Here is a 16,273-nt window from a genome sequence, read left to right on the forward strand (position 1 = left end):
TATTTTAGTCTCCTGATACCAGCTGTAGAAACCTGGTTCCTTTGGAACCAGAGTCACAGACTGGAACGGGTTGGAAGGAGCCTTGAAGATCATCCAGTGCCACCCCTGCCATCGGCAGGGACGCCTTCCACTAGCCCAGGCTGCTCCAAGCCCTGTCCAGCCTGGCCTTGGACACTGCCAGGGATCCAGGGACAGCCACAGCTTCTGCAATAATAGTAAGAATAAAGAATTCAGCTGTGGAATGGAATACTCAACCTGTGTAAAAGTCAGTGCTAAGGGCACAAGTTGTTTATCCATGACAACTTCTGCCCCGTTAATACTGCTCTGCTTCCATGTCATACCCAGTGCTCTGTGGGAAGGGACAGTCCTGCCCTTGGAATTATAATTAGTCATGCCTTACTTTTAATTAATAAAGTTGCAAGCTGCTGGTTAGTTGGATCACATTCATTCGCCTGTGGTCTTTTTTTGTCCTACTGAATCCTGGGATTCAGTGGGACAGCAGGAGAGCTGATTTATCTAGATGAGTACTTAGGTGGAATTTGGGAGAGGTGAAGAGCATTTGATGTAAAAATGGGTGATTCAAGCCATGGGCTTTGAAGAGCTTTGCTTGAAATACAAGAAACATTCTAGTAGTTTTTGAGGATAAATTTTACATCCTTTTTATCAGTGTATTTTAGTAAAATACATTAAATTAATAATCACTGGAGGACTGAAGTGAAGCAAATTCATTCTCTTAGATTCCACATTTGTTTTATAATTACTCTGTGACCAAGATGAGGAATTGGAAAAAACTCAGCTGAAATCCCAGATGACGTCCTGCCCATCTTCTTCCCCAAACTTCCCGCTTGTCTTAGTGCTCCCACTGGAGTGATGCATTCCAGCTGAAGGAGAGCTGCCATCTCTCAGCTGCTTTGTCCCGTGGCAGAATACAAGGCAAATGTAGAATAGTATGAAGAATACATTTCCTGGGCTCTGAACTCGGGCTCTGACCCCTGCTATCCGCGCTCCGCCAGGATCATTCCAGGCATCTCTCAGCTCGGCGCGGCCTGGCGAGGAGATGTGTTGCTATCTTCCGTTCACATTCCCTCCCTTCTTTCTCTTGGTTTGTTTTCCACATGACTGGGAAACAATTGCTTCTTCCACATGGAGCCCTTCTCCCATTCCTGGGAAAATAGCAGGGAATGGGGAGCATTTGCATAATCGTCTTTAGTGCTATTGTGGGCGGGCTTTGGATGCCGGCACGGAGTTGCAGACTGGCCACCTGTCCAGAACAAATGAACTTAGCTTTTGTATAACGTTATCTGCTTTTCCACAGTGTTATTTTTGTGTAATGAATAACTCGATTAAAATATTATAAAACCCCATCATTCAATAAATGTTTGCATTGGGTTTAAATCCCCCCTTGCAGGGGCGGGGAGTGGGACAGAGTTTCCTCTTTCTCTCTTAGCACAACTATATCTTCAAGCTGCCTCTGACATAGTTTTATAACTGCTTTTGTGAAATTATCCTCATGAATATTAATTAGGGGTGTGGGAAGGAAAAAAAAAAACCAACCCCAAACCTCAAAATGATTTTCATTCATCCTTGTATAAATGATAAATTAAGTGTTGTCTAATGTTTTCTAATGGTCCATTTCACCTATGTAAAACAATTAATTAAACAATTGGGCACTTAGGGAAGGAAGAAGAGGAGGGTGCTGAGGACACCACTCCTGCCAGGGCTTCAGCACGAGAATTAAGCTTGTTCACTATTCACATATTTGACTTTTGCAGGTCTCAGTGTTAGTCCTTGATCTTTTGTACCCTTGTGATGGAAATCATAAAAAACTAATACTAATTTCTGCTGTTAAAGGGAGAAAAGAGACAGTGTGTTCTTTCGTGTAGGTTTGGTTTTGCCAGTCAAGGTGTGGGAAGGACAAACTGTGGGTGCCACATTTTATTGCACCTCAACCTTTGCCCCAAGACTGTTTCGATTGCTGTGCTCTGAGAAAGCAAAACAAACCCTTCCATGCTTTCTTTTGCCATAAATAACATGGATGAGTTCATCTGGGCAGTACGATTGCTATATGGCCCATTTGACTTTCATATTTGTATCTTCTATTGCCCATATTAAAAAACAATGGGCCAAAGTTTGGCCAAGTAATCATTGCTAAGTTACAAAACAGAAGGGCACAGTTTTATTCTTCCCTTGCATTTTTCTTTCTAAGTGCAGTTAAAAGTAAGAGCTGCACTGACGCAAAGCTCATTATTATTATTATTATTTTCACTGTTTTGAGCCCTTTCTCAGCTCAGCAGTGGCCTTGGCATTTCTGATTTGCTCTTTGGTGGCAACAAATAAGAGGATGGGAGTTTCTGTCAGTCGGAAACTTCTCTTGCAATTACATCCTGAGAGAAGAACATCCACCACGGACATTGTCCTACCTGGTTTGGCTCCTCTCTTGTTCCTGGTGCTCGAATCCCATGGATTGGGTCCAGAGCTCCTCCTGCTCTTTTATTTCCCTTGCTTAGCAATCAGTTGGGAATGCTCTTGGTGAACGTTGTACATTACTATGATTGATTCACGTGTGAGTGGCATCAGCTTTGGAGTATTATCAGAATTATTACGGAATTTGATGTGGAAACTGTTCATGAAGATTGCTGAGGTGTCCCTCATGTAGCTGTCAGTCAGCAGAGCTGGTTTGAAACAAGCTGGCAATGTCTGCCAAAGAATCTGCCATGGATCTTTTGCTGGGGGAGAAAATGAAAATCAGGCAGTTGTGTTTTGCTGGAATAAAAAATAATTTCATTATAGGCAAGAAGGAATAAACATTGAATGTCTGTAAATTAAGTTTAAAGCCAAGTCTTCCTACTTCAGCAGTTAAAATTTCCACATCCCTTTTCATTTAGTGCAAATAGATGATTTGTGTATGTATTTGATAAAATTATGAGTGCTGTTACCATAACCCAGATAAAAAAGAGCTGTTTTGTTTGATTTACTACCCCCCTGCTAAGGTTTGTAAACCCTGAGCCATTAAAGATGTGGTTTCTCTGCCTGAAATGTGGTGGTTAAAAACCAACAAACCAGTGAATTAGAAAATGGGGGCGTGTTGATGAACTGGACATATTTTTTTAATCTATTACTGTTTTTTTTTCCTGCTTTGCCTATCTCTCCTGTAATAACTGGGAATTGATTTCACATTTTATACTCTTACCCACTGAGTGAAGACCTGAAAGCTCCCTAATTCATAGCCTGAGTTTTTGATTTACAGCCATGGATCAGAGCAGTGTTTATAGGAGCATTTCTGCAGATATGACTGAATTTGGAGGATTTAAAGTCAGACTGTCGAGTGCAATCCAATCCCTTTTGCCATCACTTATTGATGAGGTTTCCTAGGTTTTCCAGTTGTCAGCTCTCTGATGGAGCTCCAAGATTTAGGATGTTATGTGGGTATGGGAATCTCACTCTTTGTTTTCTGATTAGGAGCCTGACCTCTGGTACCTCATTTTAACATTAGAGCGGACTCTGGTGAATAATGGTCTGTGTTGAAAGTGCATCCAGCTGGAATTGCATCTTGGGATGGGGGTAGGGGGGATTGGAATCTTTGGATGCCATCATGAAGCAATTAGACAAGCTACTTAATAATTTATAGCTTGCTGTCTTAAGGGTTGGAAGCGTTTTGACTGAAGAGGGTTTTGTTTAACCTTTCAGGGCTCTCTGTGAGGCCGAGATTGAGCTTAGAAATTATTTTCCTTTGAAGAGCGGCCGAGAATCCAGAACCAGATGACTTTGTCATCTATTAATTAATGCTTTGTCTTGCTACCTAAATATAAGAGTTTGCTCAGATCTCTCAGAGCTTCAGTGTGTTGAGAATACAGAAAAACCTTTGGGAAGCAGAAAGCAAACACAGGATTCTTTTGCAAATCTTGTCATTGTTAAATTCTTTTATGTAGAATTTGCTTGTGACTTGGTGACTTTTTAGTGTTCTTTCACCTTAGATATAATATTTAAATACAATATTTACTGGGGAAAATGCAGTGTTGGAGAGAGAGTAAAGCAATTGCATATCTACTAGATTTCAGCAATTTTGGTGTAATTTCAGTCTATTTGGTATTAATATGAGCAACTTAGGAATTATAGACACCTTCCAGCGAAATAAAATTCAATATTTAACAAAATACCAATATTCTCAATCTTTGGCGTATCAAAGGAAGAAAAGCTCCCCTGGGTTTTCGGGTGCAGGAGAATGAGGGGCTGTTGGACCCACTTGCCTGGAGATGTGCAAAAGCCAAGAACCAGAACTAAAGTGCAGAGCTCCTGGAACAAAATCCTGTCTGTAGGAACTGGCTCCACTGGCCCTTCTAGAAATGTTACAAAACTAAAAAGTTAGGAGACATCTAATGATAGTCAGTCAAGCATCTGTCTGGAGAGAAAAATATTTTTAAATATGTTGCTGCTGGTATTCTTGGATGTGAGTGTTTAATCTCCAGTTGATGATCAGCTGCTATATACATATATATATATATATATATACACACATATATATACATACAGACACTGGGAGATATTTTGATGACCAGATTCAATGGCTTTTTTTTCTTATTCCAGTTGTTGTAAGGATATTTTTCAGGGTTTTGACCTGTATTTTCTGTCATACTGCTTTGAATTCGGTTGTGAAGTGTAGTGGCACAGTTTCCTGAATTACAGTGTGGATTCATTTTTCTCTGCATTATTCTGTCTGTTCCCTTTTTGTCATCAAACTCATCTGCTTTTCCAAGGACTCTTCCTTTGGGGGAGTTCCACTGCACAGTGTCTCTTGGAATATCAGTGTTAAATTTCATTGTTTTCTCCTTAAAACTTTCAGCCTTCCAACTCTGTTTATTCCTGCTCACCACACCTGGGTATGCTTAGTAAAACCCTTTGGATAATACTATTTTTACTTTAAGGACTGGAATATGCAGTTTTCTCCTCTCCCTCCAGCTCATCTGCATCATTTCTGAGAGGAGCAGTTTGTGGTTTACTAAGTTTGTGCAGAATTATTCCTGTTGGAATAACACTGTAGTAGTTGCTAATAGTTTTCCATGGAAGTTGCAGATTTCTTTTTCCCCCGTTGTATTTTTTTAGATACAAGGATGAAAATAGTATCTACTGATCTCTGCAATGTGAAAGTTGCTGCTTGATACAAAACAGGAATTCTCAGTATTCATCAGGGCTTGACTTTGAGTACCTAATGATACTCAATGTACTGCAGTATAAAACAGTGCAACTTCACGTAACTGCTGTGTAATGTTGGATGAAATTTAGGTGCTGGTATGCTGAGATCAGTGTGGTGGGGAGTAACATGGTCTCATTCCCTCCTGGGCTTGCTTAATTTACATTAGGGTAATATTTGCATGTAATTTTATGCCTCAAACTTGAGCTGTTGCTGTATTTGATTTTGGGAGGTTTTGAGCTCTGTCCTTTTGCCTGGCCTGATGTTACAGAATACTCAGGGCACCAGTGCTCCCAGAAACTGCAGTAGCCATGTAGAAAAATCTGCTGCAATCTGCATTTTCCAAATTTAATTTGCTGATCTGAAACTACAATCAAGAAGCTTCATTTATCATTGTAGCAAAACATTGTGCTAAACAAACTGGACAAAACCACCTGAGATGCTGTCTCTTAACACTCATGTGAAATACAAACCTGTTTCCAAGGAACTCATTTCAGTCCTGCACTTGGCTAATTTTATGTTAAAATATATTTGTTAACAGCATAGACTTTGAATTTCAGGCTTCTCTGGTTTATTTTATTGATACATGAATAAACCTGGGGCTCAAGAGCTTGTCTTGTAGCTGTTAGTAAATACACAAATAAAAGATAGGCTTTGCTGTTTTAAGAATAAGAACCCAGAGAACTTGGGTCCAAATAATCTTAGTTTGCTTTCACTGGAAGATTTCAGTCTTCCTTTTTTTTTTTTTTTTTAATCTGCCCTGGAAGTGGTTTGGGAATTTGCCATATCCAATTTTGACAAAAGAAGGACATTCAATTTCTCTGGTGAAAATTAGCCCTCGATCCACTCAGAAAGCAGTGAGAATTATCAACACACCAATCTGAAAAGGTGGCAGAGATTTTTGTATTTCTCCTCCCCGCTCACCCTCCTTCGGAATAACCCCCCACGAAGGACCCTGCGCTCCTCTGTGCCTTCATTTCCAGCACAACAAAGCTTCACACAAACCCCACAAGGGCTGGGAAGGTTCTGACACAAAGTGAGGGAAGCCAGAAAATGCCCAGTTCAGAGGAAATGCACCATATGCTTCCCAATCCTGAGCTGCCAAACTCAACTCCTTCCCTATTGTGTCGGCGCGGTAGAGACCAGATGGTTCCTTTCCCCCAGCGCCGGGCACTGGCTTTTCTCACTTGTTCTGTTTGTCTGATAAAACCAAATCCACGAGTTTCACGTGTGAAATAGATGGATAAATCTCTATTAAAAACTTCCTCTGGGTGGACCTGTGCTTAGCAAACATTGAGCCTGAATAAATCCATGTTTTAAGCTCCCAGAGACAAGCTTTCCTTCTCTGTCTGTGTTTTCTGAGCGGAGATTGGCTTGATGATTTTTTGTTTTTCTGAACTGTTCCTGTTAAATTCTTTCTTAAATGAGCAGGAAGAAATTTCTTTTTTACTTTTTTTTTTACTTTTTTTTTTCATGTGAACAAAGTCAAACTGAGTTGGACTCTGATGTTCTTGGCAGCTCTTGTGGAGTTGGCTTGCCTTCTAACTTCAGAGAAAAATTGCTTTCTAATAGACTGTTTTTCCCCTTAGTGAGTGCTTTGGCACCTGTATCCTGGGTTATGGAAGGGGTTATTTCTTTCTACAGATGTTTGAACATGAGCACAACCTTTAACATCTTTGCATTATTGCTGCCAGCTTTTCTGTCCTTTTGAAAATACATGTTTTTTTCCTAAAAAATTATATCCCTGATTTAAGGTAATACCATACATTGAAACAGGAAATTTACCCTATAAAATCTTAGTAAAGACACTTTGAGATTGCTAAAATCTTATTTAAAGTACTGTATTATTTGCCTGTGTTCTTCAGCCTTAAATTTTGCTTTGTATCTCTGCTGCTGTTTGATTTAAAAAGGACAAAACAAACCCGTGGCAAATCCCAGAAAATAGAAGCCAATACTTTAAAGTCCAGCTAAAGGAATGAGGCTGTTGCATCCTGTGTCCAATAGGATATATGAGGGCAGGTGTTAAGGAATGTGCTGTGCGCTAGGTAATATTGTTGTTAAATTATTTCTTCAGGGTTAATGTGCAGTCTTGGAAAGGTGGGAAGTTTTATAAGTAAATTAAGGGAATTACAAAGGCTGCGATCCCTGGAAATCACTGCTGCTTCTGAAAAGCTGGATGTGAGCTTTGGAGCCACCTTGCTTGGGAATGTTGGTATCAGTGATCCCCTTTAGACCCTGTTTAATTATTAACAGTGCTTCTGGTGTGCTGCAGTCACCTGGGATCTTCTCATGGCAAACTTCCTGTGGCTTCCCTGGTGCTGTGGGCATTGTTCACTTTTTCCTATGGAAAAATAGCCCTCAAAGAGTTTTAGGATTTTCAGGGACCTGAAATGGATTTGTTTGAATGGCTTCTTTCCAAAAGCAAAACAAAACAAGGCAATCTCAACAAAAGCCAAATCAGATTCTGTCCCTTGTGCTGGCACTGCTGAGGTACCTCCAACCCTGGGGGCAGTTTTGGGCTCCTCACTGTAGGAAGGACATGGAGGGGCTGGAGAGTGTCCAGGGAAGGGTCTGGAGCACCAGGAGAGGCTGAGGGAGCTGGGGAAGGAGCTCAGCCTGGAGCAAAGGAGGCTCAGGGGGACCTTGTGGCTCTGCACAGCTGCTGACAGGAGGGGACAGCTGGGGGTCAGGCTGTGCTCCCAGGGAACAGGGACAGGGCAAGGGGAAGTGGCCTCAAACTGCTGGAAAAAACCTGTTCTTGTTTGCATTTCTTCCTGGCAACTTTTTGAGCTTAGGAGTTTCTTCTGTATTTCCCTGCGGGACACAGTCCCACCATTTTTTATGCCCTTTTTTGAATGTGTATTCTTAAAAAAAACCACTTACCTGGAATTCCCCTCACCCAGAAACAAATCTATTTATTTTAAAATATTTATTCTTTGTTTTCTCCACTGAAATGATTGATTCTCCAGTCCCTTTTCCTGCATCAAGTTTCAAACTTTACTAACCAGAAGAAGAATGTGGCTTTGGTGTCTGCTGACCTCAAAGGCTGAAAATGTTAGGTACAACTGTGTTCTTTCTTTCTTCCTCCTCAAGCTGGCTGATCAATCCAGCTGTTAATTTAGGAAGTCCAAACCTTTGTTTTCCATAGCTAGATTGTGGTGCCAAAATTCCTTGGCGGATGGAAGTATGCACGCTTGTCTTTCTGATTTCCAGGGAGCACTTGGGTTGTTTGTTCAGCTGAAAGAGTTGTCCAGCCAAGGTGAATCATCTTCATTTGTTTTTTAGAAATTGAGGTCTCTTTGTCTTCTACTCTTGACATTTGTAACTGTACTTTTAGTGTAGATTTACTGGTTCAGAACAAACCCAAACTGTTAGGTGAGGAATTAAATTTCCTGGCTGTTGTACTGTTTGTGCTACGATTAATTATTTTACTGACGTGAGCATAACTAGGCAAGCAGTGGCAAACCTTTCCTCAAAAAATCAGGGTTGGAAGGACCTTAAAGCTCACTGGCATCAAGGACAAGTTTCTTGGAGAAGATGGAACTGTTTAAATCACTGGTGGCTGTGGGGCAGGTTGAGGCATCCTGGTGCTGTGGTGTGGGACCAGTGACACTTGGAATGTGTGACTGGAGCATCCCTGGATTTCTTTTCCATGCCAATATGTGTGTCCTGAGGTACTTGAGGAAAAGGCGCTTTGCTAATTAGTCTCAAACTACATAAGTTAATAAAGTTGTAGAAACAGATTGGCTGTGCACAGCTTTTATTATCATCATTTTCTGTTAGAGGGGTTGATTTCAACATGGCTAAAAGTGGACCTTTAGGGGTTAGTGTTTAACAAAAATATGAATTAAATATATTTAATTAATAAATAGTGAATTTTGAATAGTGATAATGCTTTCCAGAGCAAAATTTGTTCATGTGAACTTTGCCAAATAGACCAAATACCCAAGTGTACCAAATTTTTAAAAATATAGCATTGTGTTTTGAAGGTGATTTTTAGGTTTTCCCCATATTAATGATGTACACAATTAAATTTCTGCCAAAACCTAACTTAATTATGAGATCCATATTCTAAAGATACATCAAGCTCCGAAGCTAATTACCAAATGCAAAATTAATTTTAAAACGGCAACAGGATAAACTTCAGAGCAGTAACACTTCCATTGTCACAAACTGATCAATAAATATGTGAAGCACAACCAATTTCAGAGTTATGTGCAGCTGTTTTAGGGTGAAAAAAAAGTCAGATTTGTGCTCCATAGAGCAGGAGCTGTGTCAGTGCTTTGTAATCATGTGAACCTTTAATTAAGAAGTTCCCACAGCATAGGAAATGCCAACCTGCTGGAGACACTTCAGGGAGTAACATGGAGCAGCTTCAGTGGCAGCACTGTGGAGAATAAAACAAATTCAAAAAAGTAAATATTTAAAAATTGAATCCTCCTGAATGGCATTATTTGAAAACCCTACACATCCTATGGTTTATTAATTATGGCCAGTATTAATTATTGTTTATTATTATGGTCAGTGCCAAGTTCCACAGTGAGGATGAGAGAACATCAGTGTTGCAGCCCCAACTTGTTGGTCTTGAATACATTTTCTTGTAACTGACTCTGGAACAGGGCAAAGAGGTCACTCACCAGTCCCTGGTTTAGTCTGACTTTTCCTTTGTAGCTCTTCTAATGCTTCCCTCCTTTCTGAACTGGTTCAAAAGTTTTGAACTGTTTCCATGAGTTGATACGGATGGTTAATATGGATTTTTAATCTTCAGTTCAGGCTTTGCTTCTGAGATCCTATCCTGATCCTTCTGTTTAGTAGAGCAGTGGTTGCACAGTGTTCTCCAGCCAAAAAATACTGTGAAAGGTGAGGTTTTTGCCATACTTCCATCAGCCACCCAAGATGTGAATTACAGGAAATTTGGAATTTAATGCTACACCCCTCACACGTTACAAAACTGGGAAGTGTCTGGTTTTGGTCTCTCTCAGCAAAACAGAACTCGTGGAGGTAACAATTATGGGGAAGGTGAGAATTTGAGAAGCTACTCTTCTTATTTTTTGGTCCTAACTGGGGCTTTGCTTTTTCCCAAGGCTCCAGATCATGATCCTGTGGTCTGTCTTTCTGTCCAGCAGCAGAGTTCCCACTGGGCTGGGGAGGAGGAGCTTATCAGCATTCCAGGAGTCCTTAGAGTCAGTTTGATGCTTGTTGAAAGTGCTATTTCTCAGCAGTTCTAACAGAGAAGAAAAATCTCCGTGCCTGACAGCAGCACAGTTAAAACCCCACAGAAGTTCCTTCAGATGGGAACTTCAAAAGGGTGCTCTTGGCTGGGATTTCTTAAACCAGCAGGAAATGATGGTGAGGAGGTGACAGACATGTCTCCCTTCCCCTGCTTCAGCTGAGGTTTGTGGAGGGGCTGGTGTGGGACAGAGGAAGGATGTGGCATTGTTGTCCCCAAGCAGGGCAGACTGGTGGGGCCAGGCTGTGTGCAGGTGGTTCCTCTTCTGAGGGGATGGCAGAAGTGCTGGCTTGCCATCACTTCTGCATGTGGGATTTGGGTGGTATTTTGTGTTTGTGTCCTGAGAAATTTGACTTTGAATTAACCCTGGAAGTCAGAGCTGTACCTGAACAAAAGCAGGTGTTTTGCCTTGACTTCACTCCAGTCTTTTCGTATCAGGAAGGGATCTTAAAAATCACCTCATTCTAACTCCCTGCCATGTTCAGGGACACCTTCCGCTATTCTCGGTTGTCCATCCTGGCCTTGGACACTTCCAGGGATTGCACAGCCACAGCTTCTCTGGGCATCCTGAGCCAGAGCCTCCCCACCCTCACAGGGAGGAACAATTCCTTCCCCGTATCCCATCTCTCCGTGCCCTCTGGCAGTGGGAAGCCATTCCCTATGTCCTGTCAATGTGCAAGACCTTGCTCTTGGCCTTGTGGAACCTCACAAGTTTTCCTATTCTGAAGCCTTAGAAGACCTGTCTAAATATCAAGGTCCAAAGTTGTTAAAAATTTACCTAAAAGTTAAAAATTAACTCAGCCAAAAATTATATTGTCTAGTGCAGTACAGTGGAAAAGAAATCTGTTTTATAAGGAGCTTTGTGAAGCAGTGGTTCCCCATCTGAAATGTGATCCAGGACTTTGGTTTATCTATTAGGAATGGGATTTGCTCAGGAAACACAGACTTTTGAACCAAAAGACAAACAAACTTCTTCTCCAGAGCTGCTAATGTGCCTTTGGCTCCAGAGAGAAGTGATGTGGTGGAAACCTCTTGATATCTTGTAATACAACCTGAGGCTCTGCCCCTTCCTGAGGTTTTCTAACTGTTTCATAGGGATTTCAAGAAAGCCAGCTCTGAAAAAGAACTCTGAGTTTATGTGGAACAGTTTCACAATCTAGGAAAAGTTATTTCAAGGGTAAGAGTAATTTTACATGGTTTGAACAGGACCTACATGTATTTTGAAGACTAAAAGCAATCTTTAGCAGTTTCCTATCTTTCACGCTCAAAGATGGGGGAGTTTTGCTCAGACTTCTTCACTTGGTGCCAGGAAGGCTGGGGGATGTCTGTTTGCTTGGCATGTTGTACCTCCTCAGGGGTTGTGGAGCTAAAAATCATGAGAAGAGAGTCCCTAAACTTCATGCTGCCTGAAATACACTCGCTGTATATGTACTCACTGGATGGTGCAGTAAGAACATCAACGCAGACATTTTTTAAGGAGTCATTTAGCAAAATGACTTAAAAATAACCTGGAATGTTTCCAAATGGCAGCATATCCCTAGTGTAGCAATTTAAAGTGTGTAATTTAGAAAGTGAAAATAATTTCTCTACATGAATACTTAGCTTGGTTGGTGTAACTGGATTTGTTCTGGTTTGTAACCTACTCAGAGGTGGAAGTATCTGTGGTCAAGTATGGCCATTGTGCTGTGTCATGGAGATCACAATTAATTATTTCAGAGAACTAAAATCCTAAATTTTGGAAGCCAAAGACAGGAGAATTTGGAGAAAAAGCTTAGTAAAATGTGGTTTTGTTACTTTAAAATCTGTCAGGATACTCATAATAAGGGAGACTCATAATAAGGCAGAGAAAGAAACTCCCAACATTGGTTTTGTGCCAAGTAATACAGAATATGAATCCCTAGGTTAGCTATGGATCTTGGCCTGATGAAAGGTCAGGAATATAATAGGTTAGAGGATATTTTGATGAATAAATCTGAATTGGCTCTAGGTCTAGTCAGCTTGGCTGCAGTGGATTTATCCTCTGATCATTTCCTGTCTTAGCACTGTGAGTGTTGCCTTTGCAAACTGTGAAACCTTTGGAAAAAAGGGGCAAACTTAGTGCCAGGGCTTTTTTTTTTAAGGAGTGCTGAGCGGGGAAAAGTTCAATTATATCTCATTCAGGTTGTTTTGTAGAGAATTAAGATGCTGCAAATGAAGCAACAGTTTTAACAAATGAACAAAGTGAATGAGAAGAGCTTTGACATTTCCTTTGCTAAGCCTAATTGCAGGAGTGCCTCAGGTGATACTTAACTGCTGTACATGAATTTTTCAGCTTTCCACTTTGTTTCCTTTGCTTTCTTGTCATGCTTCAAATATCTGAAAATAAAAAGAGAAATGAAGCAGCTTGGAAAAAAAATTGTGAGTGAATGAAAGAATGAAACCCCATATTTTCTGGAACTGGAGTCATCTAATGGTAGGAGGGAATATCCCATCTTCAGGAAGGGGAAGCAGCATGGTCAGGGATGCAGCTTTACTTTAGATAACCAGCCTTTCTTAATGTTTCCAGGGAATTTTGCAATTGATGCTGCAGGCACAGGCAAACTTGTTTTATCTCTCATTTAACCGTGTTAAAGGCAGTGCAGATGAACAGTCAGGGCACCTTTTGGAAAGTACCAGGAGGTGGTGGAGGAGTCCATGTGCTGCTGTTGCAGGGATTGTTTTCATTTTCATTTGTGGTGCCTAAGGCCCTGTGTGAGCTCTGAGCAAAATCATTGTGTCTGACAGTGCTTGTGTTGACAGCTTGGGATGCAAATGGAGCCACGTCACATCCTGCCTGGAATCCCTGCCTGGAATCCCTGCCTGAGTCCCTTCATTCTCATTAAACCCTTACTGAATCTAGCTCTGGTAAATAAAATACCACGTGAAATAATCACTGTAATAACTAGCTTAGAATTTAGGACTGATACTGAATTGTTCTGCTCTATTCAGGAACCAAAGTCCTAACCTCATAGGCTGCATTGCATTTTCTGTTTCCTTCTCCCTGTCCAAATGTTTCCAAGAGATTGGGCAAGGGTGTAAAGTATGTTCCAAGGTACTCCTTAAGCTTGTGAGGAAAACATCTGTGTGATTGATAAAGCTGCCTCCTAAATTTTTGGCCCCAAGTATCTGTGTTTGAGTGAGTCAGGCTCCCTGAGCTCGCACAAGTCATGTCAGATCTCACTGATTAAAAAAAAAAAAAAGCTGAAGGCATTGGGGAAGTGCCTGAAATGTCCTTTTTTTAATATGTCTCATTTCTTCATTTTTGTAGAACTGTTCTTCAAAATGTAGACATTTTGCATTTTGGTTGTGTGTGGGTTTCTTCTCCTGTTTTTGAGGAGTCTCTCTGTATGGCAATTTCCCTTCATCCTCAGCCAGTCCTCACAGACAACTTCATTCATTTCACAGAATATTCTGAGCTGGAAGGGACCCACAAGGAGCTTCATGGAATGGCCCATACAGTCTTATTCTCCTACAACTACAAATATGGGTTTAAAAATATCTGGTATCAGTCAAAATGCTGTTTTTACAGAGGCAGGAGAGTCTTGGTGTAACTGTCAAATTTATTTAGGAAGAACCAGCCATACTGAAATAAAAGAGAGTTTTCCACAGTGCCTGCACCTCACGATAATGACAATGGTACAACATTGCCAACGCTTTTGTTCCCATTTAAAAGTAAAACAAAGCAAAGCTCTTGCACATAAGCAATGGATGGGTCTGATAATTAGAATTTATACATAATAAAACTGCGACTTTTTGTTGCTGCTAATGGAGAGTGTTAATTTGCAGCTGTTGATTAGTAAAAGTGGCTTCCACACTTCCATGAAGTCAGTTTAATTAGGAGTAACCTTGCTTTGCCCAGAGAACACGCCATGTAAAAAGAGATGCTAAAATCTCTCCCCTGTGGAGTGTTTGCCTGCCGGAAGAAGACTTAGCAAGCAAAATAATAATTTTAAAAAATCATGACAGAAAGCTGCTGTGATAAAGAGAAGGGATCAAAATGATGCAAGATACAGAAACCACCTGAATGAAAAGCAGCACTGAATTTGCCTGATTAGTAGTCCCAAAACTCAGTGTTACATCAGCTGTGTCTGTCATGCTTTCTGCAACCAAGAATAACTTTTTTTGGGCACCTGCTGTCATCAGCACCTCTCAATTATTATTACAGATAAAAACCTTATGACTGCTTTTAAAAGCATTGTTAATATGACTTTTTAAAAGTCTTCAAACAACGATCTTTTAATTTGGGATGTCTCCCTCTTTCCTTTTCTCGTGGTAATTCCTTTTGCTACTATTACACCAAGTATTTTAAAATTTTTTCCTCCCCCAATACCTGTCACAATAGGTCACAATAGCTTCATTTGAAAATATCAGTAAATGGTTAATCCTGCTGGGTTTGTAGTTTATTTGCTGACATCAGTGATAGGATTTCTGTGGGCAAGTATAGCTTTATTTATCCCTCTTGTGACTTTTTTTTATGTCTTTAGTTTTGGCACAGCTTGTCCTCAGCTGCCAGTGGGCTTTTTTTATGTTTGTGAATGTTTGTTCAGCATCTTGAGGCAGATCTTGTAGTGGAGTCTGAGGCAGAAGGGGTGGAAAACATGGAAGTAGCACAAGGTGGAGGTATCTCAAAAAACTCCAAATCTCATCCCAAATTGCTCTGCCAGGGTTAAAGGAAATGTTATTTTTCCTTTTATCTGGGATCTTTTTAACAGCTATCTAATGGAATTTGTGAATTTAAAAAAAAAATATGAGGGACCATGACTTTGCTACTAATGATCTATTAGCAACATTTAATTTTTCTATGTGAGCACATCAGTCAAATAATGGTTTGGTAATAAATTTTTACTATTGTGTGGGCTGGTGAGACATGAATATAATCTTGTGCTATTTGAGCTACTTCTGATATTTTTTTCTAGGAGTAATTAAAGGGTTGTTGTCTCTTAAACATGGTATGAAAACTGGAAATAAATGACTCTGGGCCATGTGTCTTGTTGAGGTGATGTGAAGGTGTCTCAGCCCAGGCTCTTCCAAAATACTCTTGTGGGGTTGATTCTTAGCTGGAAAGGGACTTCTCACCCAGCTCTTCCACTTCTTTGCTGTGTTGACTAACAGGCAGGAGCTGGAGGGTGTTTGTGTGGTGATGGTTCTTTGGAAGGGCCAGCAGGATCTTCAAGGTCATGGAGTCGAGCCATTGCCCCCAGCACTGCCACATCCACAGGGCTTTTAAATCCCTCCAGGGATGGGCTCTCCACCACTGTCCTGGGCAGCTGGGCTGTCCTTTTCCTTGTGGGGAAGGAATTTCTTGTAATACCTAAACTGAACCCCCCTGTGGCTGCCCCAGATCCTTTCCCAGCCCCTCTGTCCCAGCCTGGAGTGTACATCGTGTTTTCCAGTTGGTGGAACCCAATTCCAAGGGCATACATGGTGGAAAATGGGATCAGCAGCTCCCCTTCCCTGGGTGGTTACAAATGAAATCCTGCTGCTTGCTGACCTTGAATATGAAAATGTTGTTATTGATTTTCCGAGGCTGTGGAAAATGAAACGCAGAGACTGGCGGGTGCAATTAACATTAATAATTAAAGATGAGCCGCATTTGTCCATCTCTTGTCTGGTGTAATCCTCTGAGTAATGGGGCTCCTCCTGGGAGCAGCAGAGCTCCTGCAGCCTTGGATGATCCAAGCTGGGCATTTCAGCTTGGGCTCATAGATGGGCAGATATTTCCTGGGTGCTGGGAAACCCCTGTCCTCATTCAGTGAAATACAAATAAAAACTGGGACTCTCACAGCTGGGACAAGTTCAGCCCTTTTCCTTCCAACATTCCCACCTCTGATTCTGCC

The 16,273-nt window shown here is 41.0% G+C and overlaps 1 protein-coding gene across 4 annotated transcripts in view; it reads left to right on the plus strand.

Annotated features, from left to right (window-relative positions):
* Positions 1–16,273, plus strand: part of FCHSD2 (FCH and double SH3 domains 2) — a 120,309-nt gene that overhangs the window by 44,389 nt on the left and 59,647 nt on the right. The gene's annotated exons all lie outside the window — the stretch shown is intronic.

The sequence above is a fragment of the Lichenostomus cassidix genome, chromosome 1, assembly GCF_008360975.1.
Source record: "Lichenostomus cassidix isolate B80296 chromosome 1, HeHo_3.0, whole genome shotgun sequence".
NCBI lineage: Eukaryota > Metazoa > Chordata > Aves > Passeriformes > Meliphagidae > Lichenostomus > Lichenostomus cassidix.